Raw genomic sequence first — 19,872 nt, forward strand, 5'->3', positions numbered from 1 at the left:
CTTGCTAACTAGAAGACCCTGGGCAAGTCACTTATAATGTCTGCCTGCCTCAGTTTCCTCACCTGTAAAATGGGGATAATAATAACTACCTCCTAAGATTGCTGTGAGTGTAAAATGAGATCTCATTTCAAAGCACTTCGCAAATCTTAAAGTGCTATATAAATGTTAGCTATTATTACTAAAAAAAAAAAAAACAAGACCAGAGTAAGCAGTAATAGAGAACTATTGAACAGTCAGCAAAGGTCTTAATTTTATCTGGGTACTTATAGTTCTTTCAATCTCTTTCTATACTAAGTAAATAAATAAGATGGGAAGGGGAACATGAGTTCAAATCCAGCCTCAGACACTAACTATGTGACCATGGACAAGTCACTGAACCTCTCTCATCCTCATTTTAGTCAACCCTAAAATTAAAGTCAGGCAGCCAGGTGGCACCATAGTGCATCGAGTACAAAGCCTGAAATCCAAAAGATCTTCCTGAGTTCAAATCTGGCCTCAGACACTTACCAGCTTTGCGACCCTGGGCTATTCACTAAACCCTTTTTGCCTCAGTTTTCTCATCTGTAAAATGAGTTGGAAAAGGAAATGGCAAACCACTCCAGTGTCTTTGCCAAGAAATCCCCAAGTAAGGTCACAAAGAATCAGACATAATTGGAAGGAAAAAAATGAGAGTGATAACATTGACTCTACCCCTCTTAAAGTCTTTGTGAAGAACATAGCTCTGGAGGGACTCTGAGGTCACCAAGTCTGATCATTTTACAGATGAGGACACTCAAGCACAGAAAAGGTATGTGATTCACCCGTTGTCACACAGGTAAAATGGATAAAATCTGAATTCAATTTCTCTGACTCTAAATTCCATGTTCTTTCCCTATCCCATACCTTAAAGATCTGCCTTGTCAATGTAAATCATTCTCTTGCTTATACCCTGAATGTCCCCCTCTTCCTGAGCAGCTCAGCTTGACTGTGGGTACTCTAAAGCTTCCTCATTCTTTTTGAACCTCCCCCCAACTTTTGCTCAAAACCAGCCTGTCTGGGGAGAGCATAAAGCTCCTGCCTCCTTTCCTTCGTCTCATCATCTCAATTCTTTAAGAAGAAAAATTGTTTTTCCTTCTCAGGAACCCAGACCAAAATGACTCTCCATCATAACAGCAGCCAAAAATTCTCTCCAGGAAATCAGTGCTACACACACTCAGATTCTCTCAGAGGCCAACAGCTGGAAATGATCCCTTTCCTCTGATCTCACAGCATTTTGTCCTCCCCTTGTATGCACTGTCATCTTCAGCCTACAGACTTAGAAGAGCCCCTGTCTTTGTGTTCCAATTCACGCCTTGATATCAGTGATTATATCTTTACATCCCCATTCCTAATCCAATTCTCTAATTTTAAGGAAGAGGAAACTGAGACCCAGGGAGTTTAAGTGACACCTAAGGTCAAGTAGTTAGGTCAGCAAGCATTTATTAAGTGCTTATTATGTGCTGGGCACTGTTCTGGATGAACGTTTATTGACTAATTGATGATATAGTAACTGCTTAATAATTGCTTATTGACTAACCTGACCTTGGGTATCTCTTAACCTCCCTGGGCCTTACTTTCTTCATCCATAAAATGGATATAGACATGAAATGGACGTAGAATTGGATTATATAGCCCCTGAGACCCTTTTTGTCCTATGCCCTCTTTCTCCTCTCCCTCTACACTCTCTTGGCAGTGAGATCACCTCCCACAGGTTTAACTATTATCTCTACTCAAATGACTCCCAGATCTATATATCCAGTGCCAGTCTCTCCCCTGAGCATCAGTCCTGAATTACTGACTACTTATTAGATATTTCAAACTGCAAGTCATATACCCACCTCAAACACAACACGTACAAAACTGAACTCACTATCTTTCCCCTCTTACAAATGTTCCTGTTTCTATCAAAGGTACCACAAGCTTTCCAATCTCCCAGATTCATAACTGCAAGAACGTCTTCAGTTTCTCCCTCTCCCTCTTCCTCACACCACATATCCAATCAATTGCCAGACATTGCCATTTCTACCTTCATATCTCTCCCCTTTGACCCTTTCTCTCCACTCCTATAGTTATCACTTATAGTTCATGTCCTTATCACCCCTCGCCTAGATTATTTCAGCAACTATCTAATTAGTCTCTGCCTCAAACCTCTCCCCATTCTAATCATTCCCACATATTGCTACCAGAGTAATTTTCCTTCAATGCAGATATGACCACATGATTCCTCTTATCAATTTCAATGGCTTCCTGTTACCCCAGGATCAAATATAAACCTCTGTTTAGCTTTTAAAGCCCTACTCAATGTGGCCCAATTTATCTTTTGAATCTCATTGGGCATTACTTCTCCTCCCACATTAGGTGATCCAGTCAAACTGGCTTTCTCTTTGTTCCTCACATATGATACTCTATCTGCCATCTCTATGCCTTTGTATTGACTCTATTCAAAGCATAGAATACACTTTCTCCTTGCCTCCATCTCCTAAAACCCCTCTCTTCTTTTAAGAAGCCCCTCAAATACCATTTTCTCCAGGAAACCTTTCATACTTTGCCTAATTGCTAGTGCCCTCTTTCCCAAAATGCATTATACTGAACTAGTCTGTGCATATTTGAATTTATTCACCTTATATTTGTGTTGTTATGTTTTTATATGAATTTGTCATCTCTCCACTGGAATCCTTTGTGAGTAGGAACTGTTTCATTGCACTTATATCTCCTGGGCCTAGCATAATCCCTAGCTCATAATAAGTAATAAATAAGTATTGATTGAGTGATATACACAAGTAAATGCATGGTAATTTGAGGAGAAAACAATTGTTAACAATTAGGGCTAGATCAGGAATGGCTTTCCATAGGAGGTGGAACCCAATCTGAATCTTAGAGAAAACTAAGGATTATAAGAGGCAGAGGTCCAGAGGGAATCTATTGCAGGCCAGGGGAGATGGGGTGCTGATATTGGGAACCAGCTAGTATGCTAATTTGCCTGGAATGTAGAATGTGTTACTATAGTTAAAGAATTCTTCACTAAGTGGCCATCCTACTGGTGATAAACCTCTCTGTATTTAAATAGGCTGGTCCCCAGGAAGCAAACATATCCTGTTGCTGTGACAATATTAGAAGACTTCCCAGCATGGTAGAATTTGCACTCCATTGGCATAACCTTAGAAAACCTCCATGCTGCAAATAAGAAAACAAGGAATAGCCAATGAACAGCCCTATTCAATGTCAAGAGAATTCAAGGAAGGTTCTCTGCCTTATGGATGATTTACAAAACATGCATGAGAACTGCACAGGGTAAACAGGAATGAAGAAATGAATATATAAATGAGTGAATGAATGAGGAAACACTTATTAAATATTTTCTATACATGTTAAGCCCTGAGATAAAAGCAGAAAAGTGATATAGTTCCTGCTTTCAAGGATGTCATATTTTAATAGAGGGAGGTAACCCATACAGGAAGCTTTAGCTGCAAATCAGATAGAAAGACCCAGCAGATCTTTGTGGTACAGCATTTTCCTTAATGTCATTGACTCTGATAAGACCACTTCCATTTCTGTTGTCAAAAATTTAGCAGTGCCAAGGATTTTGGTGTTGAGAGTTTCTGTTTCCCAGGTCTTCAGTAGTTGTGGCTGCAGTCACTGCAGAGACAGTTACCAGGTCTCATATCCACAATGGTTGCTTCCTTGGATGATGGATGCATGGTGGTGGCTGGGCTGGAATTCGTCCAATGATCTGGGTTGGGATGGTACTATTCCCAAGGATCCTGACTTCAGCCAATCATTGGTAGCAGCTGATCAACAGTTGACTTTAATGGTGGAAAAGAAGGCAGATTCCTTCACTGTAAAGGTTGCTCCTTTGGAAGATAGCTTCAGGGGTCAGGCTGAAATCGGGGTCTGGGGGTGGGGGCTCAGGGAAGAGAACTGTTGTGTTCAGTCTTCTTGGGCTCATCTGGTCAGGGGTAGCAGTAGGTCAGCATTTGGTATTGGTAGTATCAGGGACAGAGGGTCCTTCTCCACGAGGGATGCTTCTCTGGATAGTGTCCAAATGTTCAAATTCAGGAACTCTAGAACTTGGAATTTCTCCAACCCCTAAATACCTACAAGGTTGCCCCCAGGACTGGGAAAATCCATTCTCAGTAACTTTAGTGTCTGACCTGTATTCAGAAAAAGAAGAATAAAGGCAGAGTATGAGCTCTGGAAATCTAGGAATTCTACCTCTCATATTGGCCATATGCTTCTGCTACAAGTCACCCTGATTGGGAAGACGGTGGGGAGGGGAGGAGAAAGATCTCCTTCCTCCACCACTTTTCCTTATTGTATTCTGGCCTGGAACTTCAAAGGCCCCAACATGCTATCTTAATACACTTTTATATACCATGGGAGAGAGATGAACTCTTTTTTTTTTTTTTTTTGCAAGTCAGGGTTAAGTGACTTGCCCAGGCTCCCACAGATAGTACGTGTCTGAGGCCAGATTTGAACTCAGGTCCTCCTGACTCCAGGGCCAGTGTTCTATCCACTGTGCCATCTAGCTGCCCCTAGGATCAACTCTTTTAACAAAAGTTCATCCCACAACTCTTAGTTGATAGCCAACTTGGAGGCTGCCCCAGTCACTGGGAAACCAATCATAGTGGTTCCCTATGCCCACTTGTCTAGGAACCAGAATGTATGACCACCTACATGGGGAGGTTTCATTCAGGCAAAAGTCCACAGCCTGCAATCTCATCAAGTTGATTAGGAGCTACTCTAGTCAACTCCCCTTACACAAAATAATTTTCAGTAGCCATTGGAGAAGGAATCAAGAAAGACCTCAGTGTAGGAGTTAGCACTTAATCATGACTATACTTAATCAAGACAAATTATGAAGGACAAGCTAAGGAGCTGCTGGAATTAATGGAAAACATTAACCTGAAGGGTGCTAGGGATTCCCAAGAGGTGGAAGGAAATACAAACTGGAAGGAGGAAGAAGGGCAGGAGAGGGGAAGCTAGGTATGGGGAACTACAAGTAATGTTCCACCTGGAAGGGCAAAAATGGAGGGGAGGGGAGCCAACAGTCACCCCCTGAGCAATTCAGGAAATTTTCATGGAAGAAGTGAGATTTCAGAAGAGGGAGAGCAGCATAGAATACAAGTAGACAGTGTGGTATTGTGGAAAAATCATTGGCATAGAAAGTCAGGAGATGTGGGTTCTAGCCTCAACTCTATCACTAACTAGCTCTATGACTTTGGGCAAGTTATAATATATAACATGCAGTTATTATATTCAATCAGTTAAGAAGTATTGACTGAGGACAAAACACTGTTCTTGGTTCTGAAAAGGCTACAGAGAAGCGGACATAGTCCCTGCCACATGGAACATATAGTATAATAGAGAATAAGAATAAGAAATATATGAATAACTCCAAGGACAATGTACTCATGCAATAAGAGGAAGACCTTAAGGTCCCTTCCATCTCTAATGTACCATGTCTCTATGGATCTAGGACTGGTGGGTGTCAGTAGGTTGTACCCTCAGATAGGCCATCCTGATTTGGATCCCACTTCCAGGCTCAGACTGTGATTGATTCCAGACAAGAAAAAATCAGGGACTGCATCTTGGTGGGGAAAGTGATGGAGCTATTAACTTCAAACCCCCTCTACCCCATCCATCCAGTTGGACAGCTTCCCAACTCCTCATTTGCTATGAGATGCCTGTCTGTATAAGGCAAAACAGACAGACCCTAAGTGACATGACTCAAGAGACACCCAAAGTTACCTATCCCAAAGTCCTTTCTCCACTGACTTGCTATGGTCTCATTAGGAGCATACACCTGGTTTGTGGCACTGTGTCTCCAGAAGGCTGGTATTAAAATGCAAATGTGTCGCCTAAAATAGATAATACACTAACCAGTTAATTCTACTTGTTGTGTTAACAGAGAACAGGGTTTTGATGGAAATGAATCTAAGATGGCTAAAGTTCAATCAGTTGTTGGAAGAAAGCCATCCAGGGGGCAGTATGTGGGCACTGAGGACTAGAAGGAAGAGACCAGAGGAGAAGGGGTAAGAATAAAGACCCAAAGGAACAACTAGGTGATGCAGTGGTTAGAGCAACGGCCCTGGAGTCAGGAGAATCTGAGTTCAAATTCAGCCTCAGACACTTACTAGCTCTGTGACCCTGAGTAAGTCACTTAACCCCAATTGCCTCAAAAAAAAAAAGAGAATAAAACCCCAAATCACCTACCAGTAAAAAAACTCCTAAAATCTTACCTAATGACACCACCTTGAACCTCCCTCCACTAAAATTGAGGAAAAAAAATCATTCACTCAAAAAGAAAACCCTTAAAATTTAATCATTCTGTAAAATCCTGTAAACCATCCTACAGTGTGGTAGAGTGAATAGAGTGCTGGCTTCAAACTCAGAAAGACCTGGGTTCAAGGTCTACATCTGACACTTTCTAGCTGTGTGACCCAGGGCAGAGCAGTTAGCCTCTCATTTTGTTAGGCCACTCTCTAAGACTACAAGTTCCAGTTGTCTTGACCTACGTCTTGCCACTGGACTCAATGACTCTGGAGGAGAGAGTGAGGTTGATGACTTTGCACAGCCCTGCCTCATTGAAATCTAATTCACTTGTAAGTCAAGAATTCACCTTCTAATGTCGTTGGTCCTCTTTGAGAACAAAGTAAAAACAACAGAAAGACTACAAGTTACAGAAAAGGTGCCAACCTGCATGGGTAGAGAGAACTTCCTCACATGGGATTCCCTTACACTAACAACCCAACATATCTAGTTTTTATTCCAAATGAGAAACCCATATTAGTTCAATGGGAAGAAAGAGCAGTGGGCAGGGAACCAGAAGACCAATTTGAGTCCTAACTTAGCCTCTAAGTAACAGTAATCATGACTGGGCAAATTCCTTCACCCCTTCCTTAGATTTATTTCCATATTTTAAAATGAGGAAGTTGAACCTGTAATATAAACAGACTCAAGGCTTTTTCACATGTGAATTGGTTGAAGTAACTAGGAATGTTTAGCCAATAAGACTTATCTTGAAGTAAAAAAAGGTTTCCTAGGAAGGTACCAGGCTCCCCCTCACTGAAGGTTTTCAAGCAGAGGCCAGATCTCTGCTTGTCAGGGACATTGTCTAAGAAATTCACATGGAGAAACTGGTCCAATTTGATAATTTCACAGTCACTTGAGATCTGAAGAATCTATGATTCTTTAGGACATTATCACCAAGCTCCAAGATTTAATGAAATTGATTCTGCTTCATCTTTTTATGTGGTTCAGTCTAATTCAATTCAACACAACCTAATTGCTGAAGAATCAATGATGTGCTAAGCATGGGAAAGCAAAGAAGACAATGTCCTGCCATCAAGACAGTCCCTGCCATCAAGGACCTTCCATTCTAATTGAGGAGATGCAAGGGGAACAAGAATAAGTAAATGCTAGACAATTTGAGGAGGAAAGGAGTCCCTAAAAAAGGGGGATACGGGAGATGAGGAAACCTTTACAGAGAAGATGGCACCTAAGCTGGGTCTTGAAAGAAAGGGATTCTAAATCTTAAGGAGCAGAGACAATCTGCATGAAGACTGATGGAGGATGGAATGAGGACGTTGGAGAGCAGCAAGGAGGCTAGTTAGGGTGTGCTACTGTGACACTGTACAGATTTATGTTGTATTTCTGCTCTTCATCTGCAAGTGCTCTCACTCCATGCAACAGGAAAGAGTGTTCACAAGTGCCAAAGTGTTTCCCAGAAAATTGTTCATCTCCATGCCCAAATCCCACCCCTGTCTGGATGGTGACCGAGTGAGCTTAAGGAGTGTGATCGGTGTAGATTTACCCAATCAGATTAGCCTGCCAGATTCCTTCTCCCCTGGACAAATCCTCCTTGCTGCCTGGGTCTAAGTATGCCACTGAGCTCTAGCCACTTGGAGAGTGACACTAAGCATGCTTGACTTCTAGATCTTATATCCTGTATCCTATATTTAAGGTCTCTCCCTTAAAGGTCTGCATTTTACAGATGATTAAACTGAGGCCCAGGGAAATTAAGTGACTTGTCAATGATCACAAGGGTAGCAAGTGTATTCCAATCAGTTTCATACTTAGTGCAATGGTCCACTCAAAGGATTCTGTTATATAATTTATTTAATAAGAGCTTTCAGCAAAGTAACCAGATAAAAGAAGCCCATTGCTGTACAGTTGTACCCTACTCTTTGTGATACCATTTAAGGTGCTTTGGAGTTTTTTAGTAGTGGTTTAGAATGGTTTGCTATTTCCTTCTCCTGCTCATTTTACAGATGAGAAAACTGAGGCAAACAGGGTTAAGGGACTAAGGAAGGGTCACAAAACTAGTACATGTCTGAGGCCAGATTTAACTCAGGAGGCTGAGTCTCCCTGACTTCAGGCCTGGCACTCTGTCCATTGCGTCACCTAGCAGACTGCAAAGAGACAAAAGCGATCCATAAGTTCTTAGGGTCTCAGGAACTCCCTACTAGAATTGCTTTAAAGTATTTCTTACCCAAAAGACACACAGATGGGTCTCATGTCAATCTTCTCCCATAAATGAAACTGTTCTACAGTTGCTGCACCACTGTCTCATCTCACAGCAACCCCAGTTGTCCAGGGCTGGGAATGTAGGGGTTAACTCAACCCCACATTGGTTCCACTAGCATCCTGGATCACAATAAAGTGATACAGGATTTGGATATAGTTCCTCTGTCTCTAGAGTTCATTTTTCTCCAGCTATACCACACTGCTTACTACATACAGGTTATATTCACAGGTATACATGCAACTAGAAGATCATCCCATCTCAGTAGAACCTATTTGCAGATAGATAGTGCAGTGGATAGGATGCCAGGCCTGGAGTCAGGAAGATGTAAGTTCAAATTCAGCCTCAGACACTCACTAGCTGTATGACCCTGGATGAGTCACTTAACCCTGCTTACCTCAGTGTCTTCATCTGTAAAATGAGCTAGAGAACTAAATGGCAAACCACTCCAGTATCTCTGCCAAGAAAACCCCAAATGGGGTTATAAAGAGCCAGACATGACTGAACAACAACAAAGAGCTTATGTGAGATTTTAAGTGACTAAAGGGCAGAGGTAAAGCCTGTGTTAACTCAATCAATACTGTGCATAAAATGGCACCACCAAAGGATGTGGCCTCCACTAGAATCCTTCTCCAAAACCTCATGGTGTCATGGAGGTGACCTTGAATTCTAAAAGGTCATCCCAGGATAGGGAACCCTTGAGAAGGTCCTATCACCAAGCCTGAGATGATTGGAATGTTGGCCCAATAACCCAATGGGTAGTGTTGCCCAGGGACCCAGCTGGATAAGTAAAGAGGGGCTCAGGTCCCCACCAGAAAGTGGGTCAACTGGTGACTCATTATTTTGGTCATAGCAGCTCCTGAAGACCAGTTACTGAGGCAGAGGTCTCTGCACTGGCTGAAGGAATAATGAAATCACGGTGAAGGTCATTAGTAAAGTGGATAGCATGGTGGACTTGGGAGTTATCAAGACTTGCCTGAGCTCAAATCCTGCCTTAACTACTTACTAAGTATATGATCCTAGGCTTAATTTCTCTAAGTCTCAGATTCCTCATGGACCTCCAACTATGTACCACTTTACAAATATTATATCATTTGGTCCTTGGTAGATAACTCTAGGGTTTGGCGAGGGGCGGGGGCGGGGCAAGGGGAAGGAGAAAAAAAAAAGTAAGTTACATAGTAAATCTGCATTGTCTTGTACAATGATCTTTCTAAATTATACTATGTTATGGAAATGCTTGTTCTATTTCATAAATTAAAAATAAAATTTTAAAAAACCAACCCTGAGAAGTAGGTATTATTATTATTCCCATGTTACAGAAGAAACTAAGGCAGGCAGAGGTTGGATGATCCACCCAGGGTCACAGCTGGTTGGATGTCAGATTTTAACTCAGGTTTTGTCTTCTTTTTTTTAGGCCAAACACAGTATCCATTGCATCACCTGGCTACCTCAATAAAATTTCACGTTAACTTATAGTGGCCCCAAAATTTCATCTGGAGGCTTCTCTTCCTCTCTCTGTCTCTCTGTCTCTGTCTCTGCCTGTCTCACTCTGTGTGTCTGTCTCTATCTCTGTCTCTCACTCTCTCTGTGTGTCTCTCTAGCTGTCTCTTTCTCTGTGTCTCTGTCTGTCTGTGTCTGTCTGTCTGTCTGTCTCTCTCTCTCTCTCTCTCTCACACACACACACACACACACACACACAGACACACACACACAGACACACACACACACACACACACACACACACACGCACATACACACCCCTTTCTTCTTTTCATCCCAGACTGAATGACCTCCTCCAGACCAGGCTGAGCTAGTCCAGGAAGCCAGGCCACAAGGCGTTCAGTGCCTTCAGTTCCCTGCTGCTCAGCCCACTGTGAGAAAAGTACATGGGCTGCCCCAGACACCACTGGGCATGTCTCTTATTACCTGGAGGGGAATTCAACCTCGATTCAAGGACTTGGAAAAACCCTGTCAAAAGCTGGTAATGGTCAGCTCAGTCCTGAGGCCTTCCTCAAACACCATTTCAAAACATATTTTATTGTTACCTTTTTTCATAGATCTAAATTGGGGATTCTTAACCTGGGGTCCATGAACTTGTTTTTATTTTCATTTGATAATCATATTTCAATATTACTGGTTTTCTCTGTAATCTCTTTATTTTATTTTATGCATTCAAAACTATTCTTCTGAGAGGGAGACCATAGGCTTCAATGGGCTATGCCAAAGGAACTTAGAACACAAAGTAAGTTAAAAATCCCTGGGCTGAAGCTTAGAAAGGACCTTAGAAGCCATTGAGTCCAAACCAGAATTTAGTTGCGCTTGCTTTAGTTTCCCTCCAAATAGGACTCTAAGTTATAAATCTTTCAAGCCCTGCCCCCCATCCCCTTGAATGTCCACAGTCAGTCATTGATGTGGTGTCCAGGCCAAAGCTCTAGCACCAAATTCCTCCCGTGGGCCTCCGCAGAAGCATCATCAGTTATTTGCTCGGATGCCTCCACAGAGTGGTCTTCCTCAGAGCCTCCGTTGTACTGGGCACAGAGCACCAAGCTAGCCACAGACCAACTCACGCCAGCAATGATCAGCACACGGGGACCGGGCCCAGGCACGGGGCTGAATGCTGTGCCATATCCGAGCTTCTCTAAGGTACAGTTTCTGCCAAGTACTTATCATCAGACCCTGACATTCGTAAAGCTCCCTCGGACAGAATACTGGTGCGTTCTTGTCTCACCCAGGCCTCTTTGCTACAAGGCAATTTGCTATCCACTGAAGTCCTCTCCGGGCTCAGGGCAGCTGATCAACAGCACTTTGTCAGCTACAGGGCACCTTTCAGGGGCTAAAGTCCACACTGAATGAGAAGGCTGCCTAGGGCCTGACCTGGCCCTCTCAGCTGCTGGGTTTGGGGTAAAGAAATATGCAGGCTCAAGCAGTGGTAATCATCAAACCACTGGGCTACAATCAACATAAACCCAGCCAGGACACAATATTTTCTCCTGATGTACAACACATTCATTTACTTGGGGATTTCTGTGCCAGTGGAGGAGACAGGGTTTTGACAGTAGAAGAGCTGTCTTTGGGCCAAGCATAAGAGAGGCTTGCAACTGAACTCCTGTTCTGAGAAAGAATGCTCGAAAGTGGTCAAAAGCAAAGGAGTGGTTTTGAAAGAATACCCTTCAGTAAATACTTTTCACAGCAGCCCAGGTAAGGTTCCTCGGGCAGTGGCCCAGTGATGCCCCTGAACTAATCGACTGGGGAGCAGTCCCAACGCCAAATTCACCCATGTCGCAAGGATGTGGAGGGCTTGACGCTCCTTAAAAACTGAGTGTTTTAGTAAAGTAACATAAGATTGCGAGATCATAAACCAAGAGCTAGGAGAGACCTTAGAGGTCCTCTTATCTAGTTCCTTCATTTTACAGGTGATGAAACTGAGGCCCAGAAAGTGAATCAACAGCTGGGTGATATAGTACATATGTGCTGGTCTTGGCGTGACTCGCCATGTGACCCTGGGCAAGTGACTTAATCTCTCTCGATCTCAGTTTCCTCTGTAAAATGGAGATAATAATACCTACCTCACAGGACTGTTATAAGGTTCAAGTGAGATATTACATTAAAAGGTTTTTTATAATCCTAAAGAACCACATATGTGGTAGGTATTATTGTCATTTAGGTAAATATTACTTTTTTCTAATATTTTACTGATGCAGGTTTTTTTTAACATAGATCTTTAGATATAAAGCTAGAAGGACCTTAGAAGCTATCAGGTTCTGTCCCCTCATTTTACAGGTGAGTATATTAAGGTCCAGGGAGGTTAAGTAACTTGCCCTAGGTCATACAGGTAGTAAGCATCATAGGAAGATTTGAACCCAAATCCTCTAACTCCAGAGTCAGTTTACATCCTTGTCACTCCCCGATGACTGCCCATCCCACTCCCAATTGAGCCCTCCCTTGTAACAAAGTATGGTTAAGCAAAACAAATCAATACATTGGCCAATGTTAATAATGTTAACAGCAATAATAGCTAACATTATACAGCATCTACTAGGTGCCAAGCATCGTGCCAAGTGCTCTGCAAATTTGACAATGTGTGTACTTCTTTTCATATCTATACTCTACCACCTCTTCACCAAGACCATCAGTCCTCCAAGGTCATGGTGCTTCTTTGCATTAACCAGAGCTTAGACATCTTTCAATGTTGTTCTTGTTTACATTATCCTAGTTATCATGGAAATGGTCCCTCTGGTTCTACTTGCTTTTGCTCTGTATCAGTTAGTACGAGTCTTTTCAAGTTTCCCTGAATTCTTCAGATTCATTATGTCTTATGGCACAATCATACCCTATGTACTTGCATGCAACCGTTTGTTCAGTCATTCCCCAACTGTTGGAAACAATCAGCTTCCTTTTTCCAAGTCCCAGGGGAGGCGGAGGCATATGAGTGCTTCAGGGATCACTCCTCACTTGCTAGTAGCATTTGCAACCATGCCTCTATAAAAAAATACAATCTCATTTTTTCCCAGGGTAGAAAACATTGTAGAGTGGTGCAAAAAGTGCTAGTTGGAGTTAGGGAGAACTGGGTTCAAATTTCCCCTCAGACACTTGTATGACTAATTGTATGATCCTGACCAAGTCACCTAATCAGTCTCTGCCTCAGCTCCCTCATCTGTTGAACCTGATGAACTAGAAGGTCCCTTCCCAGTTCCAAATCTATAATTCTATGATCTCATTTAATATGGAGGGTTAGAGATTCCAATGAAATAGAACCCTTGAAGGTTCAGAACTCCTCTAGAGAACAACCTAAAGAAAAAGATCTAGTAAAGTTGGGATCGTTGTCACCCCCCAAAATACTGACTGTCCCTCACGTCTGCAATGTTATCTATTCATTTCTGCCTCCTGGCTTCCCTACCATCCTTCAAGTTCCAGCCAAAATCCCATATCTCCAAGAAATCCTTCCCAATTTCTCTTAATTCTAGTGCCTTCCCTATGTTAATTATTCCCTGTTTACCCTGTGTTGCTTGTTGTTATACATACTCATTTGCATGTTATTTTCTCCATTAGACTGTGAGTTCATCAAAGGCAAATACTGTCTTTTGCCTTTCTTTGTATCCCTAACATTTAGCACAGTGCCTGGAACATAGGAGGCATTTAATAAATGCTTATTGACTAACACAGAGGTTTGGAGATTGTTCTTATTCAAATCATAGTAAGAATTCACATTTGTATGATACTTTAAAATTTTATAAAGGGCTTTCCTCACAACAGCCCTGTGAGGCTGATAGAATGAGTTATCATCTCCACTTTATAGATGAACAAATAAAAGCATATTAAATGAATTCCCAGAAAGTGGCTGGCAGAGGAGGGACCTGACCCTAGGTATTCTGCTCCCCAGGCTAGGACTCTTATGTCTCTCAACAGTAATGCATAGTCATGGGGATGGAACTGCCAGAGTGAGAGCCAATTAATTAGCCCAATCCAGGGAAGACAGTGGAGTTGCAAGAGAAGATGGTGAACTTGGAGACATTATTCCTTGATATCCAAAGGCTGAATAAAGATCATATGTAGTAGCCTCTGCCTAGGAATCACGCAATGTTAGAATAGGAAGAAGCTTTAAAAGATTTGCAGTTTTATGTGTAATTATCTTTTTTTATTATACTATGTCATGGAAATACTTGTTTTATTCTATAAATTAAAAAAAATTTAAAAATAGTCCAGGTAAAAGAAAAAAAAGAGATCCTTTAATCCAATCCCTTTATTTTCTACATGAGGTAACTGAATCCCAGAGAAATGAAATGATTGACTCAGCATCACTACCCCAGACAGTGAAATAGAGCACAAATTTGAACCCAAAACTTATAACCTACAAAGTCAGAAAAAAGATGCAAGCAAAACCTGACTCACTTCCTAAGCAGGAGAGCCCTGGACCTAAAATACTCACCAGAGAGTTGTCAGTTAGCCAGCAAGATCTATCCAACAACCCTAGGTTTCACTCCCTAACCATAGCCAGATGTCTCCCAAAGGAGCCTTAGATGAGAGAATGTGGACTGCTCAAAACAGCTCTGCCCGACTAACGACAGGAGGAATTGTCTGCCTGAATCCTCTGGACAGTGGATCAATGGTGTCATCTTTTTAAAAAAAAATTTTTTTAATTGACAAGCATTTATTTTCTATCCTCCCACTACCAATGCAGGGGAGAGGTGGTAAGGGGGGAGAGAAAGAGAGAGAGAAAGAGAGAAAAGAAAAACAAATATATACAGTCATGCAAAATTAATTCCTTCATTGGCCAAGTCCAAGAATGTACGCCTCATTCTGTATCTTGAGTCGATCTTCACATACAAGAATAATCTGTACTGAGTTTTCACTGAGTGTAAAGTTCCTTACTAAGCAGTATAACAAAAGAAGTAGAAAACATTCTCCTACCCTCCAGTGGTTTACAGTCAAACAAGGGAATGGGATACATGCCTACGAAATCTAACTGAAGTCTTGTTAAATATGTATATAAACAGGTACTTTATACTGCAAAACAGACACCGAAATGCTGAGGGGATGCAGACTGACCAGACCTGGTAGGTTTAATCAGAGAAGCCTTTCCTGAAGAATTGTACTTTAAACAGCAAGGTTAGACAATGGCAACACTGGTCCACTCACCAATGCCAGCTTGTTTAGCATGTCTGCAGCTGCTGAATTTAGTTTAGCCAACAGAGAGATAGGATAAAGACATTAACACAAAGGTGCCAGGAAAATTAGAGGCGGGTAACTGATATTCTTAAGTTCTTCACTATTACGCCTTACCCTTCCTTCCTAAGTCCCGTATATGTTGGTAGTTTATCATAAGACTGTGCAGTGCTAAAGTTGGAAGGAATCTTCATGACCATCTAATTTAGGTGCCCTTTTTGTGCCATGAAACCCTTGGACAGTCTACGAAAACTTTTGGATTGCCTTTGGATTAGTAAAAAATCAAAACATAATTTCCCATGCAAGTTCACAGATGTCCTGAAATCTACCTACAGAATCCTTGGTTAAGAATCCCTGCTCTCTTCCAATCTTATGTTTTAGATGAAAAGATTGAGGCACCAAGAGGTAAAGTTATTTGTCCAGGATCACACGGAAAGATATCAGCAGAAATCAGATTTTCTCATCCCCAGATTTGTGTTCTTTCTACCACACCACATAAATGTCCTACCTTGCCTGTCTTTCTCTTTATTTTTTCTCTCATCTTTCTCTTTATCTCCTTTGTTCACTTTCTCTCTCTTTCTTTCCTTATCAACTTTCTTTGATACCAAAACCAGAGGAACTTTTTCAATAGACAGTGCTTAGAAAACAATTCTGGGCCGTACCTTTCTCTTTGCAACATAGGTGAGGAAGTGCATGCTCATATCTCACACTCCTAGTCATATGGACATCAACTTTCCCAAGGAATCTGGGGCTCCATGTCTAGCAAAATTCTTTTCCATACTTCTTTCAATAGCATCCAAGCAGGGGAAGGTTTGTGAAGGCTTTCAGTTTTTCAGATGAATAGTTCAAACCTTTGAAGACCCATAGGTATAGGAAATGGCAGGGGGGGAGCACTTTTAATCCCTATCCTTCCCCCCACGGCTCACTGCCACACTTAGTAGGCCATGGTGATCCAGCCGTGTGTTTCACATTAATTTCGTTGGCTCCCACTGGAGATGTAGTAGTCATTTTCATGCCAAATTAAAAACGACTTGGAAATGTGTGTTGTGTTCAGGGGCTTGGCCTTTGGAAAGGAGAATAAAAACTAGGGAGGTTGAATTTGTAGTCCATCTGCTTTCAGGCAATCAAAGTATCCTGCTTCTGGGAAAACAGAAGGCAACCACTTTTGTCTGCCCTTAACCGACTGGGTTAGCATCCCTGTTATTTACCCCCAGGGTGAGATAAAGAAGGAATCACGGAAGGGCTAAAGTCTTTAAACTGTCTTAAACACTCATCAAGCAGGTTAGAAACATCCTCTTTCAGCTAGCTTTACTAGCAGTATTTCCTGCTTCAAGTCTGCTATGATAAAATGGCAGTAGAATTTATCACTGACTAACACCACTTTCTGTAAAGAAATATTACACAAGTACCTGTGTGACCTTAAATAAGGCACTTAAACCTTTCTGACCTTCAGTTTCCTCATCTGTAAAATGAGGGGGTTGGCAATTTCTAGTCTTGCTCTAAATCCGAGAAGGGGCGTTAGAAACCATTTAGTCCAGCCTCCTTCATTTTACAGATAAGGAAACTGAGGATCATAGAAATTAAATGATTTAGCCAAGATCACATAGGTACTAAGTGACAGGGCCTGAATTTGAATCCAGATTCTCTAACTCCAAATCCAGTGGTTTTCCCACTGAAATACAATAAAACAATAAAAACCCCTACCTGGTTTCCCTCTGATATTATTCTGGTGATATTTTCTCTGCTTCCTCATCAAGCAAATTGGGTTGAGAATGATTAGTGCTTTGACTGATTAAATAATCCATTTAATTGGTAGTTGAGTCACTGATGATATTAAAGTTCCAGAGACAACCTATTGCAGGACTCCTTTGGGTCATGTAAGGACCCCTTCTTATGGCCCTTCTCAGGTGGCACACAATCTCCTGGTGGTCTGATTTTACTATCTGCCCAGGGTGAAAAGAAACAAACAAATGAAAACGATTTGCTTGTTTGTTGATCAGAAGTGGAGGGATTTCTAGAGGGGACAGACATTAAGTTCCCAGATCACAAGACCTTCGAAGCTGTGTGGGGTCAGGCCAGGCTTTGCTGGATACCTCCACTGTTTCCCCTACTCCCAATGGTAGTTAAATTAAAACAGCAGGACTCAGCCTGCAGTCGTCTTGTCTATGCTCCTGCCTTCCTCATTAGACTGGATTTGGCCCAACGTTGGGGTGATTTTCATGCCCTAAGGCAGGATTTTGAGTCATCCTTCCTGGTGCTAGATTTAAGAAAAAAAAATAAAGGAGAGAAGATTCCCTAAAGAGACAAAGAGGGGTGATGACGGATAGAGGCTGGAAAGGAGAAGAGGTTATTAGAGAATAATTCTGAGCTCAAATAGGTTTTTCTTTGCAACTACTCTGTGTCCACGTCCTTCCTCAGGTCTCAAAATGAGGGTGAAGATTATTGTATTTTTGTGCTTCTATTCCCAGTCAACCAACAAGCATTTTAAAAAATGCTTACTATGTACCAAGCATTGTACTATGTCCCAAAAAACAAAATCCCTGACCTCAAGGATCTCACATTCTGATGATAAAAGATGGCATGAAAATAACTATGTGCAAGTATGACAAGTTATGTGTATTTATATGTGTGTATTTGCATATATGATATGCATGTACATGTGGCTCATGATGATAGAGATAGGTGGATAGATGATAGATAGATAGATAGATAGATAGATAGATAGATAGATAGATAGATAGATAGATAGATAGATAGATGATAGATAAATAGATAGATTAGATAAAAGCAATCTCAGATGAAAGGCACTAACTGGTGGGGAAGGGAGAAGAAGGTAAGAGGGAAGAATTAGAAGAGACCACTTGCAGAAAGGTGAGGTTTTGTACTGAGACTTGAAGGAAGCCAAGGAAATCAGTCAGAATAAGAAGGTGAAGAGGGAGATAAATCTAGGTATGGAGAGCAGGCCATGCAAAGACATGGAGTCTGGAGATGAGCAGTATGTGAGGGATAGTAAAGTAGGACAGTGTAACTATATCATGGAGTCTGTGGAAGAGAGTAAAGTATAATAAAACTGGAAAGGTAAGAAGAAACCAGGTTGTGAAGGGTTTTAAGTTCCAAATGGAGCATTTTAAATTTGATTCTGAAAATAATGGAAAGTCCTTGGAGTTTCTTGTGTAAGTAGGGTGACTTACACAACCAGACATATGCTCCAAGAAAAGCACTTTGGCAGCTCTGTGGTGGATGGACTGGAGGAAAAAGACTTGAAGGAGGGAGAGGTTTTGTAATTTATGAGGTTATTGTAATAGTCCACGAAAGAGGTGAAGAAGGTCAGAATGAAGGAAGTGGAGATGAGAATGGGAAAAGAAAGAGATGTAACCAAGAAATATAATCAAGATATGTCATGAAGGTAGAAAGGATAAGACTTGGCAGCAGATTGGACATATTGAGCAAATGTGATTGAGGAGACAAAGATAACACCAAGGTTGTAAACTTGAGTGGCTGAGAGGATGGTGGTGCCCTCAATTAGTAATAGAAATAGTAGGTACTTAATTCATAATGATTGAATAGCTACTCTCTGCAGTCTTCAATATTCCCTGACTCAATGGAGTTTCAGGTCCATCTCTAGAGCAGTGGCCTCCAAAGTGGGGTCAGTGGACTGCCTCCAAAGGGTGGGTGATCAACCAATCACAGGGTAAAAAAAGATAACTCACAAGCCACCATCATGGGGATTGTTTTCAACTCAGTCACATCTATCCTTAATGTCCAATATTCGGCCATACCTTCAGCTTTTCTCCATTATTTTTTAATTCAGCAACCTTCCCTCTTCTCTGCCACCCTAGGGAAGCTCTCAGGGTAATTGTAACCTAACTACTACCTACAACACCCACAATGACAAGTGTTATTGGTAAGATCTCATTTATCCCTGCTTTTACCTCACTACATACCAATCCTCTCTATCTTGGCTTCTCATAGGACTGAACAAGCATATCTCATTATCTCATATCTCAGTATCTTATTTTAGCCACACCCACTCCTCTTCTGACTTTGTATTACTCTTAAGAGCATCTCCAACCTGCCAGTTACCTCAATATCATCTTTAACGCCTTACTCTCACTTTCCCCACAAATCCAATCAGTTGTAGAATCCTGTCAACCACAACACATCTCAAGTCTTTAGCCTTCTCCCCATTCTCACAGCCACCTCCCTAGTTCAAGCCCTCATCAGATCTCACCTAGACGATTGCCACGAGCCTCTACTTGGCATCTCTGTCTCGAGTGGCCACTCCATCCTCCACTCAGCTGTTAGTGATTTTCCTAAAGTACATTTCTAACCATTTCACTCCTCTAATCGATCAACTCCAATGACTCCCTCTGACTCTAGAATGAATATTATTTCATCTATATCTCATCCTTTTAAATGTCTATTGTTGTGTTTTAGAATGTAAACAAGATAGCACATATATTTTATAAACCTGTATACTTCATAAATGTGCATAAATATTTTTATAAATACTTTACAAATATTTATTGTTGTTATTCAGTCATGTTCAACTCTTTGTGACCCCATTTGGGTTTCTTTTTAACAAAGATACTGAAGCGATTTGCCATTTCCTTCTCCATCTCATTTTACAGATGAAGAAACTGAGGCAAGTGGGATTGAGTGACTTG

The 19,872-nt window shown here is 41.5% G+C and overlaps 1 long non-coding RNA gene across 1 annotated transcript in view; it reads right to left on the minus strand.

Annotated features, from left to right (window-relative positions):
• Window positions 1-3,422: 3,422 nt before the first annotated feature.
• Window positions 3,423-19,872, minus strand: part of LOC140528699 (uncharacterized) — a 48,355-nt gene continuing 31,905 nt past the window's right edge. Inside the window, exon 3 of the long non-coding RNA XR_011975272.1 lies at window positions 3,423-4,169. This is a non-coding gene — a long non-coding RNA (uncharacterized lncRNA). The remainder of the gene's footprint in view (window positions 4,170-19,872) is intronic.

Source organism: Notamacropus eugenii, chromosome 2 (assembly GCF_028372415.1).
Source record: "Notamacropus eugenii isolate mMacEug1 chromosome 2, mMacEug1.pri_v2, whole genome shotgun sequence".
Classification (NCBI taxonomy): Eukaryota; Metazoa; Chordata; class Mammalia; order Diprotodontia; family Macropodidae; genus Notamacropus; species Notamacropus eugenii.